Below are 22,171 nucleotides of genomic sequence, written 5' to 3'. Positions count from 1 at the left end.
CGAGTGACACCACACCATACACACAGCACACTAAAAGTGCACTCAGAGGCCAAGAGAAACCTTTTAGGAACCAGTAGACATCGCCACAGTTAGCACTGGAGGAGGAAGCTGGCCCACGTACCAGCAGTTAGGTATACCAGCTACCAAAACTCATGGCCTTTCACTAGTTTCTTTGCCAAGTAAATGACATTTTCCCCAAGTCCTTTACTCTTAAGTTTCTTGTGTGACTAACCTGAGGCACTATGGGAACCTGGAGGTTAGGACTGGGAAAGGACAGTGTGTGTCTACCCAGCACTCTCCTAGCTTTGAAGGGCATCTCTAAGACAACCATCATCTCTAAGGCTTGTCAACAGGTGTTGCTTCTCCAGGGAACCTCTGGACTTGTTGCTCCCACCTTCTCCATCTGGACCTCCCTGCTCTGGTTGCAGTGGCTTCTTCCTGTCACTGGTTTCTAAGTCCTATGTCCCACCTAGGCTTCTAGGCTTTCCCAATATACACTCACACCTGGTGTTAAATTCCCTGCTTTAAATGTCTAAAGCAATTTCAAGGTTCTCACCAGGTCCTAGCAGTTATGTTAAACATGGAGGGAGGGAGGAGAGAAAAGAACCACTGTCACTGGCAATGTACTATTCGGCATCAAGCTCTTGCTGTGGGGGCTGAAGCCATGATTCCATTATAATGTGCTTATTAAGGTTACAAACTCTGTCAAGAGAGTCGTGGGCCAACTAGGCCTCTGCTTATTTCTATTTCTGTCAGATAGAGAGAAAAGGAGCATCCACATGGGAAGTTGGAGACATGACATATGTGATCCCAGAACATCATCACCCATCAGTAATAAGAATAACAGTCTAGCTCTCCACCAGCCGAGCAAGATGCCCAAAGGAAAGAAGGCGAAGGGGAAGAAGGTGGCCCCGGCCCCCGCCGTCGTCAAGAAACAGGAGGCCAAGAAGGTGGTCAATCCTTTGTTTGAGAAGAGGCCCAAGAACTTCGGCATTGGGCAGGACATCCAGCCCAAAAGAGATCTAACACGCTTCGTCAAATGGCCTCGCTACATCAGGCTGCAGCGGCAAAGAGCCATCCTCTATAAGTGTCTCAAAGTACCTCCTGCCATTAACCAGTTCACCCAGGCCCTGGACAGGAAAACAGCAACTCAGCTGCTTAAGCTTGCCAACAAGTACAGACCAGAGACAAAGCAAGATAAGAAGCAAAGGCTACTGGCCCGTGCTGAGAAGAAAGCTGCTGGCAAAGGGGACGTCCCAACTAAGAGACCACCGGTCCACCGAGCAGGAGTCAATACAGTTACCACCTTGGTGGAAAATAAGAAGGCTCAACTGGTGGTGGTTGCCCATGATGTAGACCCCATTGAGCTGGTGGTTTTCCTGCCTGCCCTGTGTCGAAAGATGGGGGTGCCCTACTGCATCATCAAGGGAAAGGCTAGGCTGGGGCGCCTCGTCCGCAGGAAGACGTGCACCACTGTTGCCTTCACACAGGTTAACTCGGAAGACAAGGGTGCTCTCGCTAAGCTGGTGGAAGCTAGTAGGACCAATTATAATGACAGATACGACGAGATCCGTCGCCACTGGGGAGGCAACGTCCTGGGTCCTAAGTCTGTGGCTCGAATTGCCAAGCTGGCAAAGGCAAAGGCTAAAGAACTGGCCACTAAATTGGGTTAAATGTACACTAAGTTTTCTGTACATAAATATAATTACAAAGTTATCTTCAAAAAAAAAAAGAATAACAGTCTAAACCAGGAGATGGAAGCTGGTAAGCCTAATGACAAAACTGAGGCACGTGGGAAGGGGTAAGGGAGAGACCAGAGCTCTGATGGTAATGCTTTTGTGTTTTCATCTGCAGATCATGCACAGCAGACCAGTGGAAATGGTAAAGAACTTTATAACCATCAAGCCAAACCCACCTGACTGCCTAATTATTTCTGTGAGTTTTGTTAGGGGCAAAGTTCAGAGGACACAGAACCTAGATGAGCTGACACTGCTGATGGCCCAGCAAGGGGAGCAGGATCGTGGGTACACGCAGCAGGAAGCATTGCCCCTGGGGAGTGCAGCCTGCCCTGACTATTGACTGGGGGTGCTGGGGAGTGGTCCCACCTTCTCATTATCACCATGCTGAGGGCTGAGGGCTAATGGACTGTGGATCCAGGGGGACAATCTGCAGCTCCCCACAGCTCTCTCCATAGTGCTGGGGCCTGAACCTACGACCCCAGCCCCGTGTGCAGGGCCATTACCCACCCTGGAGACTCCAGCATTAAGACCCTCTCATTACTGGCCATGCAGATTGCTGCCAGAGATAATGAGGTGGCAGGAGAAGAAGCTGTCCTTGGGGAACTCCAGACAGCCAAGCCTGCCACAAAGGGCGGACTTCCTAACCTGTGTTTTAGAAAATTTCTCTCTAAATTGCCAGGAATAATTTCATCCCAGGGACCTCTGACCCTTCTCTTTGTCTTTCTTCTTACACTGTGTGCTGAAAGACATAAAACCCCATCCTCCCTTGCCCATGCTTCCCTCTATTCTTCTCTTGCCTCCTCCCTTCCCCCTGTCCATTTCCTTTATTTGTTCTCTTTCTTTTCCTCTTCCACCACAAGACATAGTGGCCTGGATTTGGAACCAGATGCACTCTAGGGCCAGATTCCCACTCTACTCACTGGTTGCCAAGCACTGAAGGCCAAGTTTGCCAGCTGTGGGGAACTCCTGCTCTCTTACCTGCTAATTACCACCCCAGTCTCAGGGCTTTGAGGCTGTTAGACCTTACACAAAGGGGCTGCAACCTGAGCAGGAGCAGAACTGCTAGCTTGCCACCCTCCTAGGCAGCCTTAGTCACATCAGCCTGTCTTCTGTCAGGTCCTACTTGGAGACTCCAGAAACTGAAGAAAGCTTGTTGGTTTCTCCTGAGGAAATTTCCTATTTGATATTTAAGGAAAAAGCCAAGACATTTTGAATTGCCCAAAAGTAAACAAAGATAAATGCTTTGTCTATTGTATATCAAATATTTAATGGGGGTGACTAGATTTTTCTGCATAGCCAGGCTATCAAGGTAACTGAAATACCCAAGCAGTCCAAGCAAATGTACTGGCCTGAAGCTTGCCTCTTCTATAGAACAGACTACCAGGAAGGAGGAGTGTGTTTGGTGGTTCAACATTCTACTGGGACACTTCTATCTGCAGTAAGATTACAAAGTCCTTTAAGTCCACACTGAACTGGAAAAGGGTGAATAAAATTAAATAATCCATATATGCACATTTTTATTTGCATGTTTTAATTGCTAGTGACAGTGAACAGATTTCCACATTAGCTTTCACAGTCCTTGGTTAGGACCTGTTTTTCTGCATTCAGTTGATCCACGTAGTATGGTCCTCCCCGCTCTGTGAGTTTCGAGAGACAAACTGGACAACAACCTGTCTTTGTATATTTTATACAATACTGTAAATAGATTGGTCCAGACTTGTGAAGTGTGCCAGGTATAGCTGCTGAAGAGAGGGTGGGGCTAGCTCTTGGCATACATTCTGGATCCCATGATACCTGTATTCTATAGGCTACTCACTGAAGGGGTGCAAGCTGATTTGGAGGTAGAGACACAACTTCAAAACCCAGCTCTGCCACTTGCTAACTGCATGATCTTGAGACAAGTTGCTTTGTGTTTCTGAACCTTGATAACACATGGATATTCTACATAAGCTCCAAAATCCCTCCTAGTTTATATCATGACTTGACATTTGCATAACATGCTTGCAAGGCCAAACAAAATATTCAAGTTTCAGTTATTCTGAAAATCACATTATATCATCCCATGGCACCAATGAAAACCATCTATGTCATATGAAACTAAAGTCACATTCATGTAAGCAAAAAAACAAAAGCTGAAATTAATTAAGCTAGTGTATTTACTATAAATAGCTGTTCTAACTGTAGAGAAGTTCCATTGTGAGGTACAGAAACTGGATCTGAGTTGAGAGCTTATTTGACTGACTCCATTAATCTAACAGCATTGGGGTTTGTTTATTTGTTTGATTGATTGATTTTTTTGTTTTTGTTTTATTTTGTTTTGCAAGCTCTTTACAATGAAGTAATTGAAAATGAAGAACAATAATATATTTTCTTTAATCCAATATATGCCAAGCACTAGCACCATATGAAGTCCTACTTCAGGGAAGTGGACCTTCTTGATGGCTGTTGCCTGAAGTTTGACAAACAAATAGGTTTCTTATAAGATGTGTCTGATGGGTACAATGAGGAACATATATCCTGGATTCCATGATACCTGTATTCTATAGGGTACTTGCTGATGGGAATAACACAGGCAGGGGTGTTCCATTCTCATTAAATGCCCAAGTGTTCCTCTCTCTATACCTGAAATACAGACAAGTAATTTCAAGTTTAGTTTTCAAAAACCACTAAACACTAGTTGATGGTTAAAGAGCCTCTGATTTAATAGCAATGGGGATTACATTGCATATCACAGCAGGGGAAGAAAAAAACCTTTGTGGAATTCCATGCCTGTGAGAAACATGGACTCTTTCTCTGACTAGGCCTCTAGCCAGGAAGGAATTAACTAGGTCATCTCAGTTGGAGTTGAGAATTTAGTCAACAACTCTTTGTCTGGAATTCAGACAAAAGGAAAAATGAATAAGCTGCATTGTCTTTATACTGCTTTCTGGTGACAAGGATATATGGTCAATGACCAACTCTGCCAAAAGGCTTTGCAGGGTGTCCAAGACATCAGAAGGACTGGTCATGCCTGACAGGTTCTAATTCTTTGAAAGCTGTTACCAAGTAATACAATAGGGAATGACACTGGATTAGTGGGGATAATGCATGTGGGTATAGTAGAAAATCAGATTTTATAGGTATATTGGAATTGCCATATTAACTGAGCTTTGGAGTTTTATTTCTTTACACTTGGGTTAATTCAAAAAGTAGGAAGAGTCACTCTTATTTTGTACAATATTAAATGAACATTACTTATTGTGATGGTGAATTTTTGTGGTCAGTTTGACCGGCTTTAGATTTATTTAGAAAACACACATCCAAGACTATTGTGAGTGAGTTTTTTTTTTTTGAGAGAGGTTTAGCCTAGGAGGGGAAGACTCATCCTAAGTATGAGGGTTACCATCCTGTGGACAAGGATCTCAGATGGTGTGAAAAGGAAACAGGAGAAGGTGCCAGCACCAGAATTCATCTCTCTCCACTTCCTGACTATGGATGCCAGGTGACCAGCATCCCTCTTCTCCCACCACCATGCTCTTCCTACCATGTTGAACAGGGTCCTTCAAACTGTGAGCCAAAACAGACTCTTTCTTAATTTGCTTTTGCTGGGAATTTTGACACAGAAAAGTAGCCAGTACCGTTGCTTATTCAAACTCACCCAGTAATATACATTGAATACATGCTATACCTCATGCTTTCTGTTGATATGTGTGTATCCCCTCACACGGGGGCATGCATGGGCACATGCCACATAGTGTTCTAGGTGCCCAAGACATGAGCCTCACAAAAGGAGCTCAGCTATCCACCCTAGTAGAGTTACAGTCTCGTGGAGATACACTTAGGAAAATAGGAGTGAACACCTCTACATGGAGGTACCTGCAAGCACACTGATTCATTCCATTCTGTGCTTACCCAATTAACACAAAGAAATCTGGTTTGATATTGACACATCAATACTCTCCATGATCTTACTGAAATGTGGAAAGAACAACATGAAATCCCCCCCCCAAAAGCTGGAGATTCCTCAAAGTCAGTCATACTCTGTTGTTCTGTGTGGGACTCACTTCTCTTCCCTTCTCTTGATTTCACATTGCTGCTCCAGTGGGTGTGTTCATACATGGAAGATTACAAGAGGACAGAGGGCAGGGCCTAGGTCTGATGCCTCTCCTTGTACAAACCTCACTAGAACCCAGGCCTACTCATCTCTACCCTGCTTTGTCCTACTGTTTTAGAAATGATGTCTTACAGGTGAGATATTAGGTCTGTGTGACTTGGTGTGGCCACCTCAAGGTTCCAAAATATTTAGTTATGAGCCATCTGTAGTCCTGAACCCTTTTCTAGATGGCATGTGACCGTGGAGTTGAGATTAGACTAGTCAATTCCATTAGTGTGTGTAGATCAAAAAGATGGTGCCTAGAAAACCCAAAAAACAATTGGCAAATTTTAATTTTACCTTTTGCCTCCTTTCCCTGCCAAGAGATGAGAGAACAGTCCACAAGAAACACAAGGTCTCATACCGAGAAGATGCCACCTAGAATTTATTTCCACACTTCTTTTTCAAGCTCTCAACCTCTTGTCAACTGCACTAAATAATGACAACCACTGATTGCTCCCGATTTCATTCCTTAAGCCATAAGGCCTCTCAGATCACACCAACACATCTCCACTCGGACACCAGCTTTTCTGTTTACAAAGACAGACCACTCTATTAACGAGAGGCCTTTATATACAATGGGTGAAAGACATGTGGCTCCTGATCACAATAAACAGAAGGCTGTCTGCAATGCTCCTTGTTACAGCTGGACATAAAACCCATTAGCAGCTCGTGGGCTGTTTGGGCATAAAACCGCTTTGTCCCACAAAGATACTTCCCCACCAGGAGAACAAGTTTAATAAGAACCATGGTGGACAGTAAATGGCACATTTATTCCATATAACCTCCAGAAAGTCTTTATTGCATATAGGATAATGAGAGGGCACTGTGAATCACTGGTGTGTAATTCTACTGAGGAGGCCAGGGGCACAGGCACAGTCGGGGAGCTACTGTTGAAACACTAGGTCACAGAGAGGAAGAGCCACAACAGCAAGATAAGTGTCATGTAAGAGAGCCGATAACCCGCTGCCAAGCAATGGGCCAGCACAACCACGTCCTCGGGAGCACGGGCAGCTCTTCTACTCAGCAGCAGGTAGCCTGAAGCTAAAGGACTGAGCAATGCAAACATTATCTTGCCTAATACTTAATGATATTTGAAGCAACAGCCTCACCCATCTCTTTGCTGAATCCTTTGAACCACACACTGCACTGCTGGTTAGGCCACTGTGCAAATGGGAGAAAAACTTCATAGAACTTACTGGTGTGCCATATAGAATACAGACCTTCCAAGACCACAGGCTTTGCAGACCTGGCTCCTGTCCCCTCAGCAACTACATCACACTCAGTTCGCACTGTGTTGCTTGCTGCGACTCAGATGCTTCGAGTATACTCTGCCCCAGTGCCCTTACACCTGCCCTTTTCTCTGCTCTAACTCTCCGGTACCAGAATGGTTCCTTCTTTAAGGTTATTCAGCTCTTTGCTGAAATACCTTCCTAGTGGTCCCCATGACTGTGTTTCCACTTACCCACTCACCCTACATACTCCCTGCCTTCCCACTCAGCTTTAATTGTATCCATTGCATCTTCTGACAGGTGCTAGGTGTCTTTGTTTACCTATTTGCCATCAATTACTTTCCTCATCAGATCTTGAGCTACATGAGGATGTTCGGTTCACTGCCGGAAGCCAGATCAAGTGATCAGGAAATTCTGGGAGCCTGGAAAAAAAAAACAAGCTACATGTATAAATAAATGATGCCATGCAGCCTTGAATGTGAATGAGTAACATGGGCCTTCAATAGAGACTCCACAGGGTAAACTGCTGTTTAGTGAAGTTGACAAGAAGAGTGAATATGCCAATTGGGTGCTCATTCAAAATGCCATGTGGCCCGTAAAGACTTTGACTTATAATTGTGTACACAATTGTATTCATGACCCTGTAAGACAGATACGTGCCAAAGAAGGCTGGACGGATATATGGGTGAGTGACTTGAACCCAAAATCTACCCATATTCCCTCTTAATTAGAGGCTCTATGCCTTTCTTATGACAGATGAACAATTCAGTTCTCTGACACTCAGGCTCTGTCATTGTCCAGGGTAACAAATTTCTGTCTGTCTCTCTTAGTCCAGTCTCATCGTTTCTACTTAGCTGGGGCCCTGGGAGACTGATCTCCTGTGCTGCACCTAGGAGCATCCACTGGGGATGTCTAATGTCAGGAGAATGAAAGGAAAAAGTTAGGAGATTTATTTTCCTGCTTCCCTCTCTGTGTGGTCCATTAGGGTAACTACCCCTATTCAAAAGCCACCATTCTCCTGAAGGTGGCCTCTTCCCATGGTCCTCTGGATTTGTGCTCTAGTGTACATCTTTCAGATTCACGAATGGTAACATACCCAGAGAACTGCCCAGTTTCAAGAGAGTCCCCCAGTATCCTGCTCACAGGTCCTTCAAGAATTCGTTCATTCCATCCTCTCAGATCACCCTAAGCCAAGTGTGCCATCTGTTTCCTACAAGATTCTGATAGATGCCACATACTGCAAACTCCGGGCTCTGACTTTCCCATTTGGCTATACTCAGCCTGACTCTGCCTCCACACAGGGATTCTGCATGTATGCATTCAGACTGTTCTTGACACACTAGACCACACACGCAGGAAGCTTTGATTACTGGTATTATTACTAATACACTCCTGATCTAGCTTCTGGCTTTTGCCACCCACCTGTCATTTCTAATCCTTGTGGCTACTTCTCTACTGGATTAGATAGCATTCCCTCAACATTATCCCAAATCTCAGAGTGGAACCTCATTTGGGAATAGGGTTATTAATTATGCTAAAATGTGTTCTTACTGAATCAGAGTCAGTTCTAATCCAATGTCTGATATTATGAGAGGGGGGAGAAGAAACTGAAAACAGAGGGGATACAGAAGATACAGAGATGGGAGAAATCAGACCAAGGACTGTTGGCAACCACCAGACACTGGAAGACACAAGAAGTAGTCTTTCCAAGCACCTCCAAAGAAAGCCTGACCCCATTGACCTTTTTGAATTTGTGCTTCTAGCCACTAGGGTTATTTGAGAATACATCTCTATTTTCTAAAGACTTTCCATTTGTGGTGCTTAATATGAGGCAACAGATACACCCAGCTTCACATTGTAGCAAGGCTGTCCTGTGAGTTCCCACTCAAGAGTTTTACCTCCAGTGCCTGGAATGCCCTGGAGGTATCTGGGCATTGCTTAGGGATATCTCCACTCTTTCTCTGCTAGCTCATCTCTTGCTTTTATTTCTCTCATCATACCCCTTTATTTATGATGACCTCTGGGGCTGGATAGTTTTATGTCAACTTGACACAGGCTAAAGTCATCTGAGAGGAAAGAACTTCAATTAAGAAAATGCTTCCATGAGACTGAACTGTAGGCAAGCCTATAGGGCATCTTCTTGGGTGGTTGGTGCTATCTATGGGCCTGGGTTTTCTGAAAGGAATCTGAACAAGGCATAGTGAGCAAGCCAATAAGCAGCATTCCTCCATGACCTCTGCATGTGTTCCTGACTCCAGGATTGTGAGTTGTTTGAGTTCCTGCAGTGAATTCTTTCAGTGACGGACTATGGATGTGGACACATAAGCCAAATTAACTCTTTCCACTTCAACTTGCTTTTTGGTCCTGGTGTTTCATCATAGCAATAGTAACCCAAACTGAGATACCACTCTACCATCCAAGCCCAGCGGAGGAAAACACCTCCTATAAGTTGCATAATGTCCCATGTTTTTGCTCCCATTGCTCCCTTTTCCAATGTGGTCAGTTTTGTGACTGGTTGCCATCTACTGGTCTGTCAGCTTTGTGAGGACAGCCTGCTCCAGCTTACCTGATCCTTGGCTGCATTGAGACTGCATAAATGCTAACACTCAGTGACCGCTTGCTGCATAGTCTTCGCTGTCCTAGGTATCACGTTTCCACTAACTCTTGGGCCACAGCCACTCGCCTCAAAGAGATTCTCTCCATTTTCCCACTTTCCAGATAGCCATGATGCAAGGCAGAGGCTGAGACAGCCAGCAGCCATCTGCATTATGTTTGGCCTTCTGCCAGTTACACTTTGCAACTCCACCGGCATCCCCCACTGCATGACTTCAGTTTCCAAGGGAAAATACATCTCTGTCTTCAACTCATTTATGCTGCCTGCTCTCACTCTATAATGCTCTATGTTTGTCTGTTGCACGGTATAATAACTCTCCGCCGGCGTCTGAACCCTATGGACAGCTTTTGCAGTAATCAAGAAGGCACAATTGATTCAAAGTGTTAATATTTGCTCACCAGTGAGACCATCTGAGGGCTTCATCACTCACAGCACCACTACTCACTGGAGCTCCAGGAGTACAGGTCTACCCAAGGTCACAAAGATGCAGATAGTTAGAGATATAGCATCTTGGATAATACAGCCTCAACATGGGAATATGGGCCTCCTCGCAGCCCAGCCTTTCTGGTGTATGGATGTGAAATACTTCAAATAAATAACCTAAGTAGAAACTGAGTGCTTAATATGCTCATGCTGCTGAAATCTTGAGTCCTTGATCCTCATTCATTTACTTACTCATTTGGCTGTCATATGTTAAATATATACATGGTGCTGGACACTCTAAAACAAAGCCAAAGATGGGACTTATCTGTCTTTACACTCAAGTAGAGCCACTTTGGTTATGTCTCTGGCAACTTGAACTGCCTCAGTTCTTTTAAGAGAAAAGGATCGATACATAGGGAATAAGAGGTAAGAATATTCAGAGTCCTTTGTAGCGAGGGTCTCAGTCCTCACTACTTGATCCAAGTGTACCCCTGCCCCCTTGCTTCTGGAACTACTGACTGCCACTATAGCTGTGGAAGAAGCAGATTGGAACAGACATGTACATGGACTCTGAGCCACACAGCTTGGAGTAACCCACCAATGTGTAATATTCTAGCTGAATAATAATGAGAGTCACTGAAATTCCATGTACAGTGTGTTGTTCTTCTGTGCCACAAAAAATGATGGGAACTTTTTCAAGATGGTTGTTGAGACCACTGGCTGTATTAAAAATGTTCTGAAACAGCGCCTAACAAATAATATCTTCCCCATAAGCAGTCTAATGGGTTCTATCCTTAATATAGCTTACCACCAGAACATATACCGGACACTGTCACTATAAATATTGTCGTTTTACTTCATTGATGTTGATAAGCATGAACATACATAATTCATCTATTCAATGTGTATCAAGCAGTCACCAGGTTCTGTGTTAGTAACACCTGAGGTATCAGAGTCATAGAGACACTGTCTTCAACTTTAAGGAGCACAAGATCCAAAGGAAGAGACAAGCAAGAGAAACCCATAGAGCAGTGCAGTAGACAGAGGGCCTTGTTTGCTGATCATTTTCAATATAACCAGTAGCCTAAGGGCAGAAAGCATTCATAATCTTCATCCTCAGTGAAGTCTAAGCAAAGTATAACTATTTCCCCATAGTTACTCAGCTGGGAAGTGGCTGAGAAAGGATCTACACTCAGGCAGCCTGGCTCCAGCACATACACCGATGATCCCTGTGTTACAGCATTATTACAGAGCTAAAGCCTGACAGGTGAGCATTCTGGGCTGAAGAACAAGTGGAAACTGGGTTCTACACTGATCACAGGTAGTGTTATAGGAGAAAGAAGGGAAAAATGGTTCTAAAGTCTGTTGGATCTAGCTTAAGGAACCACAATCCTTCTTTTCTTGAAGGAGAGACAGGGGCACTGAATGACCAAGGCTTACCCTCTGGTCTAGAGTAAGGAGCAGGGAAAGAAGATAGACGATGCGATGCCATGGCTACTGGACTTTATGCCCATGGTGAATACAAGAGCATAGGTTTTGGCATAGGCAGAGCCACTTTTAGTACTGGATCTCCATCTCTTTGCTCTTTAAACTTGAAACACTGGTTTCATCTTTCCGAAAGCATTTCTTCACCTGAGTCAAGAGTGAAGCCACAAACAGGAACATAGAGCAATTGGCAGTAGATACTTGGAATAGAACTGTTTTCCCTTCTTAGGGATTTTCCTCAATTTCCTTCACCCCTTAGAGGGACCAAGATCTTATGCCCAAGACCCCACTAAGTGGGATCCCGGTAGAGAGTATGCCTGGAGTTGTGTGAGATCCAGTGCACAGACTTCTGGCTTTCCTGCCTGGGTTCAGTCCACGAGGCAAGAACCTTGGGCTCATAGTCAAATGCCACATTAGTAGGAGCAGCTTCCCTGCTTACCTTTGCTAGCTCAGCCTCCAACTGTGACACTGCATTCTGACATGGGGCATCTGGTTCCTTGGCAGGGGGATAGCACATTCTAACTGTGGGAAGTCACTGTTTAGGGAAGCTAGCCAAGCCACAGGCTGTCTGCCTTCCCATCACTTCCTCCAGTGCTGCCAGCAAGAGGGGACAGCAGGAAGAAGAACTATTGATCCCCAGCGGCCCTCTTCTTTAAATGAAAGAGAGGACTAATGAGCAGCGGAGAAAACCCCAGGGTGTTGGGCTTGGAAACTCTGTCCCTGGTCTATTCTTTCACACAGATAGTTAGGAGAGTGTGCATGCTGTGCCAAGTCAACCTGCCTTGGAGCAAAAGAGCCCTGTATCTGAGTTAGTAGCATTGCAACCCCAAATGGAAATGTCGTCTTTGCGTATCAGTTTCCTAGGGTTGCCATAACAGAGGGCCACCAACATGTGGCTTGATCAATGACATTTACTGCCCTATTGTTCTAGAGCCATGATAAGATGTCAGTAAGAACAGGTCTGGTTCATTCTGAAGGCTGTGGGGGGTGTTATTATATTCTGAACCCTCCCATATCTTCTAGTTATTGTTGGGGAGCAATAGTGATTCATGGATATAGATTAGCATCCTGACCCCTGATTTTATACAACACTCTATATGTACTCAAATGTCCTCTTTCATAACAATACTGATCATATTAAATTAGGCTTTAGCTGAATGCTATCTTCTAACTAAAACATGTAACTATTCCTAAGGAAGGTAACATTCTGAGGCTTTAGAGTTTGGGACTTTAATATATACATTCGGAAGATGGGGAGGAGACTCAATTCAGGCCATAACATTGCCCACAGCTACTTGTTCATCAGCAGGTAGGATGATGAAACTCTTATCAAATGTATGATACCTTGTGAAAGTTAAATTGTGTGGTAGTTTGAATATAGTACACATTCTGGAAGCCTAGTCCTCTATTATTCCTGCAGCCTTTGGTCTCTCTCTTCCTCTACAACTATCTACACAGCTAATATTTCTCTTTAAAATACCAGTTTTTTATCATGCCCATTAAGAGTGTCCACAGACAGAGTTAAGCATAAAGAAACATGCCTAGGGTACATGTTCTACTCTTCTTGATACAGGATGAAACCAACAGCCATCGTGGTAGAATCCAAGCTCCCATGCCCAATGAGGTAAGTCCATTTAAACACACAAGGACCTTTGTACTTTGAAAGTCCCTCAGCCATTTGTGTCACATCAGAATGCTGCCATGAATGAACATAATGGCTGAATGCTCACCTTCACACTGAAGGTCAAGAAGATCTTGCACTTGGATCTGGATAAGCAAAGTTTGTTACAAAGTCACCTAAGAAGAGCCAACTGCTTTGGTTCATTGGTCACCTCACTCACCAGTAAACTGACTCATTCATTGCCTTAGGTATATTCTGACTGCTATACAGATATCATGAACATGGAAACTTATAGAGGAGCCTATTTGGGGCCTACAATTTCGGAGGGTGAGAGACCACGACCATCATGGTGAGAGACATTGCAGTAGGCTGAACAATAGCAGAGAGCTTACATCTTGATTCACAAGCATGAGTCAGAGTGCTAACTGAGACTGGGATAGGTTTTTTAAACCTCTAAGCCTGCTTCCAGTGACATACCTTCTCCCCAAAGGCCATACCTCCTAATCTTCCCTCAAATAGACAGTTCTACCAACTTGGAACCAAGCATCTAAAGAGTCAGTGGATACTAAACTTGGGATCACCTTAAGCTAGGTTCTGATAGCAAAGAGCAAGGATGCAGAGGCATCTGTATTGGGGAATACTTACAATAGCAAACAACACAGAAACCCCACTGAGGGCATTTCCCCTCGGGTGCTAGTTTTACCCACAGTGCCATCCTGGGGTAGGTTCTGAGTCACCTCAGCATTCACACTGGGAATGTACCCAGGGAAAGTCCAGGCAAGCTGCCAGCTCCACCGGTTTTTAGTGGTAAAGTTCAGATTGGACCTCTGCCACCTATGTCTTTCATACTTTTACTAAGACTAACTGTTTCTCAGTCAGGAAGTAAGGTATTGATGAAACCATACACACAAAAGCATTGTTTAAGTTACGATGAAGGGTGTATTATTCTACCCCCTACCCCAAGCATGACCAGATTTCCAATAAGCCCAGGAAATTTCATTTCAAACTTACTTTCTCTTCAATTTTCAACTGTCAGCATAAGATGAGAGCCTGAGGGTTTAGAAAGAGTCAGGAGCCAAGGACTAAGTCACAGAAACAGAAGATGGGAAAGAAAGAACATAGAGCCTCCTTGGGTGCCCAATTTGCAAGCTGATGTGCAAACTATTTGCTGGGACCAATTACTTTCATCTTAATTAATGAACACACAATCCACAATCTGTCTAAGAAATGTGCAAAAACATGGCACAAGTTTGGAGGTTTCAGCATGCCAGCTATGGGGTCTGGAAGCACCTTCCTCAAATTGCTGGGCTGGAAGTCACCATGGAGACCACATTTCAGCATCCTGACAACACTGAAACTCATTCTGCTCAAACTCCCTCTTTAAAGTGACACATGGAGTGTTCTATGTCCCGTGATGGGTTAGACACCTTGGAGTTATCAGAAGGCAGGCATGGCACTCCCTGCTCTACAGAGATGAGAAGGGCAAACTTCTCATGAGCCAACTGGGGTTCAACTTGTGCCTCCCTTCTGCTCAGCACTATGCCTGGTACTCTAAAGGGCTTAAAGGCTGGGCATGAACTAGCTTTCAAAAATTCTACAATACATCTAGCTAGAACAACTGATAACAAAAGGTACGTGTAGCAAATGCTTATTCTGAATGAGGTACTCTGTTAACTAATAAACATATATCGTCTTAATTCATCCTCACAACCACCCCCGAAATAACCTGTCCATTGCTAGGACTTACTGAGCACCTTCTCTGTGCGAGGCATGCCCCAGGCTAAACCCTAGTAGGTCCAGAACTTGAAAGCTTGTACAAGATTGAAAAGTGTCATCCACAGTCAGGATTTCAGCTCCAGACATTTCGTTTCCAAAGCCAGGAGAGCTCGACTATTAAATTACATCATAGTCTTTCAACTGTATGTGCTGAGTGCCTTCAAGGCTGACAAGAATCTTATATTTTGGTAAATTTCAGGTGTACAATAGAGTAGTATTAACTCTGGTCACCATGCTGTATAATCATACCCCCAAAAGGCCTGACATCATGACAATCTTTTAAAAAGAGAAAAATCATATTATTTTAGCAAATTTCAAGTCTATAGCACAGTAACATTAACTAGTCACCATGCCATCGAATTGCATTACAAGACGCTAGCCAAAAGAGAAAAATATTTTTAACACTTCAGGAAAGGGATCCGGGAGTGAAAGGAAATGAACAATATAGTCAATATAGTCAATGGTCGAATGAGGTATCCTAAGAGGAAAATGTACAGGCAGGCTGATAGGAGCTGGAACAAGTGGCTTCCCAGCTGGGGATAAGCAGTAGGCATGGCTGTAGGCTTCTGGGGTCCCTGGATACTTACTCCAGTGACGAGCAGTCAGAGCAGTGAGCAAGCTTTTAGAAAGTGATCTGCTCCTAGAATGCACACCTGAGGAGAGAAAGGAAGCTGGTGTTGCTGGCAGAAAACAGGAGCTATCCACCAGGACTCTCTAACTGTGCAAAAAAGCATGTGAGAGGGATAGGCCACTGCACTCTCCCAGATAAACTGCCAAGCTCTCTCTAGTAGCCTAGGGACAGAGCCCAGGGACAGAGCCCTTGCCTATCAGGTGCAGGACTTGGGTTCAATCACCAGGACTGCACAAATCCAAACCAAAACAATAGACAAACCAAATCCTTTCTTGAAATGGGATCTACATGATGCCTCATAGCATCTACCACAAGAGGTCGTTGGGGAGCCTCTCTGAGACAGTGACAGCCAATAAGTACAGGATGGAGTGGAGCCAGTGGTGGTGGAGGAACAGCCAGACCTAGATGGAAGGGGAGATGAGGACTAAGAGAAGCTCTTCCAGCAGGAGACTGAAAACAAATTCCCAGCACAAAAGATGGATGACAGGAGACTGAGACAGATGAGCAGTGCACACAGCTCAGCTCCAGGCTACAATACACTCTGGGGGGAGGGATTCATGAGTAGTGCTGACAAGCATTTAGTGTTACCTATGATTCAAGATGAGAAATAGAGACTAATTCTCATGTGATAAAGAGAACGTATGGATTTAGTTTCCCCAAAATTGCTTTTAAGCAGCAGTGTGTAGTTGTTAAAAATAATAGTAAGCTGGGACTGGGGAGAAACTCAGTAGATAACGTGCCTGCTAGCAAAGCATGAGGATCAGAGTTCAGATCCTCAGATCCCACACAAAAGCCAGACAGGTGCAGTAGCTGCCTCTATATCCCAATACTCAGGAAGCAGAGACAGGGATTCTCCAGGGTAAACTGTCTAGCTAGCCACAATGGTCCATTTTTAGATTTAGCAAGACATTGACTTAATAAATAAAGTGGAGATTGATCCTGGAAGACATGAATCATCAAATTTGGGGCTCCATACTCATGTATATGCGCATATACCCACAAACATATGTAACCCATTCATACAAGCATTCATATACAAAACACACATACACACAAATGCAATTAAATATATAATATATTATAATAGTATAACATTAATATTACATTGTGGTATATTATATATGATACATATTATATTATGTATTAATATATTAACATGATTATAATATAATTATATATTATATATAGCTATATATAATATTCCATATGTATCAGGACCAGTGAGATGAATTAGCAGGTAAAGGTACTTGTTAGTAAAGACTGATAATTTGAGTTTGATATCTAGAACCCATGTAAAGTTCAAAGGGAAAAATCCCCAAAGTTGTGCTCTGACCTTTGACCTTTGCATGTGCTCTTATATACTATAGCAGTTACCTCCCAATATGCATGCACACACATAATGGTACGTAAAAACAATAGTAATAGGGGCTGGGAGGATGACCCATTCAGCAAAGTTCATATCTCTAGATCCACATGGAAAGCCAGGCATTGCCCACTTGTCTATAATCTCAGCATGGGGAGGCAGAAGATAAGGATTGGGGAGAGCTCATTCACCAAATCCAGCCAAACATATGAGTTCCAGTTTCAGTGAAAGATGTTGTCTCAAAAAAATAAAATAGAGACCAATTAAGATAGATACTTCGTGCTCTACACACACACACACACACACACACACACACAAAATCAATTGCAAAATAACACTTAGAATGTCCCAAACCCTGTTCTAAGTGCTTTGCTTATGTTAATTCCCACAGTCTTACAAGCTCTCTATAAAGTCCCATATGTCCCATATGAGAATGTATTATGTTCCATATGAGGAGATAAAATAGAGAGATTTGGGTGACCTGGCCAAGTTTGCATTAATTTGGTAAGAAGTGGGGTCACAGCCCTTGGCACCCAGGTTGCCAGGTGGCACTATGACTACTGCACTGGAGAGTACCCAGGTGTGATTCTGGCCATGTTCCTACATGCAGAGCTCCACTCCAGGTGCATGAATTGCTCCACAGATACCCGCAGGGCTCCTGATCACTCGTTTTCCACCTGTCTGTTTCCCACTCTGCAGGCAGAGCGCTCTTCAAAAAGAACTGAACAGTGTCGTTCTCCTTTTCAAAGCCCCACAGTGTCCTCATTTTAAAGAACAAACTCCTCACCTGGGCTGCCTGCTCTGCAGGGTCTGGATCTCTGGGCTGCCCTCTGGGATCCAACCTGTAGCTCTCAGACCTTGTATCTAGACACTACTACTACACGGCTTTGGCTCACTCTATCTCCTCTTTTCTGAGAGCATCCTCTCCTCTGTGTTTGGGATTATTCTCTTCTCCCACAAATCTTGCACCAAACATAATGTTAATTTTTTTAATGGTACACTTCACAATGTAAACTCTAGCAAGTTGTGTAACTAGAAATGTTGTGACTGTTTTCCTACTGAAACCTAGTTTATGATGAACATAGGAACTCAGGCTTCTTTCTGTGTCTCCACTATTCTGCACTGGGTCATCTGAGAAGGGCCCCCAACTGCTGAAGGAGTCCACGATGATCCAGTGTGAGAGCAAAGGAGCTTGTTAGTGAAGATGGGCATGAGACAGGGGAGTATAGCCATGTGGTCTGACACTTGAGGGGTCTGTTCTGCAAACAGCAAGATCTCTGTGCAGCTCAGAACTAATGTGTGCAAAGCACCGGCAGTGAGCAGCCCACCGTAACAGGTACTGCTCCCTCTACTTACAGTACCAGAACCATCCCCCAAAGAATCCTAAGTCTAGAGGTTAAAAATATCAAGCAAGAGGCCAGCCCTTCCCCTCTCAGCAACCACTACCTGGTCTCATTGCTTCATCTTTTTTTATACCAACCACCTCTCTATCCTGTGTCCCATGGGTGACTAGAAGCCCAGGATAGCTGTGGATACCTCCTACCATAAAACCTTAAATTAGTTAAGACAACACAGTTTTGTGATTTCTCTTTCGTGACTTCATTGTACAAATCGTGACTGTGCATTTTGTAGATGTCAATGTTGTGTTCAAAACAAGCACAACATGTTGGCGACTGCTTGTAGGGCGTATAATTTAGATCAACTACATCATGTATTATTTTCACAAATGATAACTTGGCAATAGCTACTTAAAGATAAGATGAGTGGATAGTTCTCAAGCCCTTGAAACTAGATACCTGGAAAATGGTTAAGTTTCTCTTTCCAAAGGGCAGAGATAGAACTATGGAGGCAAAATTCAGGGCAGGCTGATATGGGCTCAGGACAGAGCTCTCTGAAGGCAAGTGGGGTGTTTCACAGATAGCCAGGGAGGGTATCATCTGGACAGGTGCAAACACAGACTTTCCAGGGTGTGGCAGAGAAAACTAGGCAGTTGTGAACTAGGGACCTCAGGGTCCCTGTGCTAGAATATGAAAAGCCAGAGGATCTGGTGTTCTTTAAAAATCTATGCTGGAAGTTTTCTTTCCTTAATCAACCTTCATTTCAAAAAAGAGTCATATTCAATGCACTACTTGTCATGGACAAGCAAAGCTTAGAAGAATGTACACACTAACTTCTGGAACATTCAAAAACTCCAAAGGAAGGTTATTGATTACAAACACAGTGATACATAATTTGTAGGTTCCCTACTTGACAGCATGAGAATTAATGACAATAGAGAGAGAGACCAAAGGCATCTCACACATGGTTTTGCTGCCAATTTTACTTGCTGCACCACAGCATCCTTAGGCTTCATGGTCATCATTGGCCTCTGTTCCTGAAGGCAGAGTATGGGAAGAGCACAATTCCAAAGGAGGTGGTACTGGAGGGAGGAGACTGAAGAAAATTGGTCATATGTTGTTCTAGGATGTAATAATATTCCTTACATGGACATCAAGTTACAGTATTATAATGTACTTTCACATCCCGCATAAACTTTGTAACCAGCCCGAAATAATTTTCATCATTCATTCCTTCATTCGCTTATATGACATGAATTACTGAGTACTTGGTGTTACTCTTAATGTCTCCCTACTGTGTGCCAGACTTGATTTAAGTGCCTATCAAATTCACCCTTTAACTATCACACCTGGAAAACAAAGAGATTATTTAACTTGACCTAGGCTTCTAAATGGATCACTGGACTCTTAAGAATAATGGATTCACAGTTACAATTTACTAAAGATAAGTAATTTTATGTAGTATTATGAACTTGGAAAATAGTAATTATCGTTGTGACTTTATGGTTTTAATAAGACACACGCACACAACAACAACCCAGTAAAATGTGCAGGGAAATTGTCACTATTTTACAACTGAGCCTTCTAGAACCTACAAACCCTTGTTCACAGGCACTGAGGAACAAGGGGCCTCTGCTCCAAGCAGAAGGCTTTTGTCATAGCAGACCTAACATCAGTAAGTTCACTTAAAAATAATACTGAATAATACCTTTTTATTTGATCTTTCCATAAGTCCATTGAGAAAAAGAACACTATCTCCATACCATAGTTAAGAAACTGAGACCCGCTGGGCGGTGGTGGCGCACGCCTTTAATCCCAGCACTTGGGAGGCAGAGGCAGGTGGATTTCTGAGTTCGAGGCCAACCTGGTCTACAGAGTGAGTTCCAGGACAGCCAGAGCTACACAGAGAAACCCTGTCTCGAAAAAACCAAAAAAAAAAAAAAAAAAAAAAACTGAGACCCAGGAAGAGTCGTTCACCTGCTCTAGCTGTGCAGCAGTAATGGCTAAAGCTAGATCTGATGTACACATTGTTTCATTAGGCCCCATAGTCAAATCTCCACTGAAAAAATTATTAAGAGAGTTATGAGGAATGGCTGGTATAGCCTGATTGCCAACGGCATAGGGATTCATTTCCCATTCTTGCAGGTGCCACAGCCTCAGGCCCAGAGTTGTAGGGGAAAGGGCATGGAGAAAGATGCACATACCTTGCTCAGTAGTAGGCCAGGCACTTAGAGACCCAGCCACCAGAGAGCCAACACAGTTTCAAATGCTCTGCCCTCATTACTTGATGTGTCATTGTAGAGATGAAATTGGAGGGCAGCGATCAGCTCTTGTCTGAGCTTAGGGAGGACAGGAAGAAATGCTTTAGTCTTGGCTTACAAAAGAGAAATATCCCCCAATGTCTGTGATCACTCAGGTCAAGGGGAACACAGACAAGGCTTTGTTGAACAGCTATGCAATATGCGAGGCATTCTAATGCCCAGTGTCACCCATGACAAGGACTGGCTCAGCTAGTCATCACAGTAGACCCAATAATATTTACAATTTATAGGAGAGGGAACTATGGTCAGGGCTATGACAACTCTGTGTGCTGAGCTGGGCAAAAGCAGGCTAAGCAAGCTAGACTCACTCCCCAGAAGCCATAAAAGAAACTTTAGGAATAAAATAACATGGATAATGTAGTCTAGAAAATTTGCTGTGCTGCTATAAAAGGAAGACATGTAAGGTGACAAAACTTGGGTCTTGGGATATATGAGCTGTGGTAATAGCCAGGAGCCAGGACACTCAGGTGAGGAGTACTGTATTCCTAGACTCCTGGGTAACAGATTGTTGAAGCCACATCTCTGGACAACCAAGGGGAGGAAGAGAGAAGGGAACTGAGTAAGAAAAGAGGAGCCATCATGGCAAGAGCTGACATGCTGGGCCCATTGACCCAGTGACTGGAGTTGACAATCACGGAGGTAGGACATACACTTACAGGGTTAGCTAGGAGAAAATATGATCATGGTGAATGTGAGCAAGTACCTACAGGACCTCCAGATAGAGATGATCAATTTGCATTTGGGGACAGAGGCTGAAAATGTCTAGGTCACAGAGAAGTCATCAGCATGGCACTGGTCCTTACAGCCAAAGCATATGGATGGGAATGGAAGGGATGGATGTGTGGTGAGATGTAGAAGCAAAGATGCTAGGGATATCAAGAAGAGTCCAACAGGTCCAGCGAGTGTGGTCAGAGCAACAGGCATCAGGATCCTCAGCTGCAAATGAAGCATGAAGAGAAGAGAGTCCTCTTCTGAGATGTGTATATTCAGAAAGGAAGCTGTTGCTAACCAGTTGAGAAAATGTTTCTCTAGTGATTAGGACCTGGGGAGAAGTCTTCAATGCTGTTGGTCTGTGAATTTAAAAAAAAATGTGAAGGGCTTGTACTGTGGCTACCCTCCAAGGGGTCTGTGCTCAGGAAGCCATGTATCTTCACTTTTGACATGACATTCATGCTTGACAAACAGATGATTGTAGACAATTATGGAAATTGAACACATGATCTTGAGCCCAGAGAATGAGCATAAGATAAATAACACCCATGGAGAAGCTAAGGCACACTGCTCATGTGGCTTGTGAGTCAGACAGAATGCATGGCTGAGTCGGCACAACAGCCAACCAAGCACTTCTTCACTCTCCTCTTCTTCATTTCAGCAATTGGTGGAGAAAGTAGTAGAACCCTTCCTGATTACATGCTCTCAAAAGTAAGACTGGCCTCATGTTCCCTGTTTCTAATATTAAACTCACCAATTCACTTTCTTAACAAATCTTAACAGCAC

The 22,171-nt window shown here is 43.8% G+C and overlaps 1 protein-coding gene and 1 pseudogene across 6 annotated transcripts in view; one reads left to right on the top strand and one right to left on the bottom strand.

Moving 5' to 3' along the window:
- Positions 1-22,171, bottom strand: part of Dab1 (DAB adaptor protein 1) — a 1,131,348-nt gene that overhangs the window by 956,830 nt on the left and 152,347 nt on the right. The gene's annotated exons all lie outside the window — the stretch shown is intronic.
- LOC116096322 lies at positions 860-1,720 on the top strand (annotated as a pseudogene). The gene has a single exon (XR_004120950.1). The product of XR_004120950.1 is annotated as a 60S ribosomal protein L7a pseudogene (transcript).

The sequence above is a fragment of the Mastomys coucha genome, unplaced genomic scaffold, assembly GCF_008632895.1.
Source record: "Mastomys coucha isolate ucsf_1 unplaced genomic scaffold, UCSF_Mcou_1 pScaffold18, whole genome shotgun sequence".
Lineage (NCBI taxonomy): Eukaryota > Metazoa > Chordata > Mammalia > Rodentia > Muridae > Mastomys > Mastomys coucha.
The sequence above is the reverse complement of the archived record's forward strand: the minus strand, read 5'-3'. Positions and strand labels throughout refer to the sequence as shown.